The following is a 321-nucleotide window of genomic DNA, read 5'->3' as shown; positions in this document are numbered from 1 at the left end:
GGTGCGACAGCATTGCCCCTGCTGCCTCACAGGGTGCCATCCGCAGTGTCAGCAATGGAGCCCCCAAATTCCTTATATTTAAGGCTCTACCCTGTGTGCATGTGCACACACACAAAGAAGCCCACATAGCAACCCATGCATGCACATGCACACATGTGTGCACACACAAATGTGCACAGGCACACACACAAGCTCATGTGCACACAAACATGCACACGTGAACATGCATACACACAAATGTGCACCTAAATATCCACATACCATTACATGTGCACAAATATGTGCACACATGCACGTGCATACACACAAATGTGCACAGAA

This window comes from Fulmarus glacialis, unplaced genomic scaffold (genome assembly GCF_000690835.1).
Source record: "Fulmarus glacialis isolate BGI_N327 unplaced genomic scaffold, ASM69083v1 scaffold21521, whole genome shotgun sequence".
Taxonomy (NCBI): domain Eukaryota; kingdom Metazoa; phylum Chordata; class Aves; order Procellariiformes; family Procellariidae; genus Fulmarus; species Fulmarus glacialis.
Note: the sequence above shows the minus strand (reverse complement) of the source record.